Here is a 2,822-nt window from a genome sequence, read left to right on the forward strand (position 1 = left end):
CTTTCAGTGTCTTTGCCTCCTTTTGTTGAGTGATGATTTCTACAAATGTCTGCAGGTAAACCTGACAGTAGATTTTTGCTCATTTACAGGGGGCCATTCTTTTGCCCATTTCTCCTACACGTTTGATCCGATTGATTTCAAACTTGGCCTAGACCATGTCTAGACCTGGCCCATCAACAGGAAAAAAAAATCTTTACTATTTAAATGCGTTTTCAGCCCCTGATTGTACACTTCAGGGGAAACTGTCAAAATCTTCAAAATTAGCATGCACACAATGAAATGCATGCTGGAATCATCTTCAGGATGCTAAAATACACTAAATACAGCAAAGATTTTGAGTCTACAATGTTTAGTTTAGGTGTGAGAGCCAAGATGAACTTTTTATTGCTCTAAATTCTTTTTCATCCCTTGATTTAGCTGAAACTGTCCAAATCTATAAAATGAACATGTCCACAATGAAATGCATGCTGGAATCATCTTCAGGATGCTAAAATACATTAAATACAGCAAAAATTTAGTCTACAACGTTTAGTTTAGGTGTGAGAGCCAAAATGAACTTTTTATTATTGCTTTAAATGCTTTTTCATCCCCTGATTTAGGTGAAACTGTCCAAATCTATAAAATGAACATCTCCACAATGAAATGCATGCTGGAATCATCTTCAGCATGCTAAAATACACTAAATACAGCATCGATTTTGAGTCTACATTGTTTAGTTTGGGTGTGAGAGCCAAAATAAACTTTTTGTTGCTTTAAATGCGTTTTCAGCCCCTGATTGTACACTTCAGGTGAAACTGTCAAAATCTTCAAAACGAGCATAAGTACAATGAAATGCATGCTGGAATCATCTTCAGGATGCTAAAATACACTAAATACAGCAAAAATTGAGTCTACAACGTTTAGTTTAGGTGTGAGAGCCAAGATTAAATTCTTATTGCTTTAAATGCGTTTTCAGCCCCTGATTGTACACTTCAGGTGAAACTGTCCAAATCTATAAAATTAACATGTCCACAATGAAATGCATGCTGGAATCATCTTCAGGATGCTAAAATACAATAAATACAGCAATTAATTGAGTCTACAACGTTTAGTTTAGGTGTGAGAGCCAAGATGAACTTTTTATTGCTTTAAATGAGTTTTCAGCCCCTGATTGTACACTTCAGGTGAAACTGTCAAAATCTTCAAAATAAACATTCGCACGATGAAATGTATGCTGGAATCATCTTCACGATGCTAAAATACACTAAAAGTAGCAAAAATTTAGTCTACAACGTTTAGTTTAGGTGTGAGAGCCAAGATGAACTTTTGATTGCTATAAATGCGTTTTCAGCCCCTGATTCTACACTTCAGGTGAAACAGTCAAAATCTTCAAAATTAGCATAAGCACTATGAAATTAATTCTAGAATCATCTTCAGGATTCTAAAATACACTAAATACAGCATTTTTTTTTAGTCTACAACGTTGAGTTTAGGTGTGAGAGCCAAGATGAACTTTTTTAATGCTTTAAATGCGTTTTCAGCCCCTGATTGAACACTTCAGGCGAAACTGTCAAAATCTTCAAAATGAGCATGCGCAAAATGAAATGCATGCTGGAATCATCTTCAGGATGATAAAATACAAAAAATACAGCAATTAATTGAGTCTACAACGTTTAATTTAGGTGTGAGAGCCAAGATGAACTTTTTATTGCTTTAAATGCGTTTTCAGCCCCTCATTGTACACTTCAGGTGAAACTGTCTAAATCTTTAAAATAAAAATTCGCACGATGAAATGTATGCTGGAATCATCTTCAGGGTGCTAAAATACAATAGATACAGCAAAAATTTAGTCTATAACGTTAAGTTTAGGTGTGAGAGCCAAGATTAACTTTTTATTGCTTTACATGCTTTTTCATCCCCTGATTTAGGAGAAACTGTCCAAATCTATAGAATGAACATCTCCACAATGAAATGCATGCTAGAATCATCTACAGGATGCTAAACTACACTAAATACAGCAAAGATTTTGAGTCTACATTGTTTAGTTTGGGTGTGAGAGCCAAGATTACATTTTTATTGCTTTAAATGTGTTTTCAGCCCCTGATTGTACACTTCAGGTGTAACTGTCAAAATCTTCAAAATGAGCATAAGCACTATGAAATTAATGCTAGAATCATCTTCAGGATGCTAAAATACAATAAATACAGCAAAAATTGAGTCTACAACGTTTAGTTTACGTGTGAGAGCCAAGATGAACTTTTAATTGCTTTAAATGCTTTTTGAGCCCCTGATTTAGGTGAAACTGTCCAAATCTATAAAATGAACATGTCCACAATGAAATCCATGCTGGAATCATCTTCAGGATGCTAAAATACACTAAATACAGCCGGGATTTTGAGTCTACATTGCTTAGTTTAGGTGTGAGGGCCAAAATAAACTTTTTGTTGCTTTAAATGCGTTTTCAGCCCCTGATTGTACACTTCAGGTAAAACTGTCAAAATCTTCAAAATGAGCATAAGCACTATGAAATTAATGCTAGAATCATCTTCAGGGTGCTAAAATACAATAAATACAGAAATTAATTCAGTCTACAACGTTTAGTTTAGGTGTGAGAGCCAAGATGAACTTTTTATTGCTTTAAATGAGTTTTCAGCCCCTGATTGTACACTTCAGGTGAAACTGTCAAAATCTTCAAAATCAACATTCGCACGATGAAATGCATGCTGGAATCATCTTCAGGATGCTAAAACACACTAATTACAGCAAAGATTTTGAGTCTACAACGTTAAGTTTAGGTGTGAGAGCCAAGATGAACTTTTTATTGCTTTAAATGCGTTTTCAGC

Source organism: Vanacampus margaritifer, chromosome 12 (assembly GCF_051991255.1).
Source record: "Vanacampus margaritifer isolate UIUO_Vmar chromosome 12, RoL_Vmar_1.0, whole genome shotgun sequence".
Taxonomy (NCBI): domain Eukaryota; kingdom Metazoa; phylum Chordata; class Actinopteri; order Syngnathiformes; family Syngnathidae; genus Vanacampus; species Vanacampus margaritifer.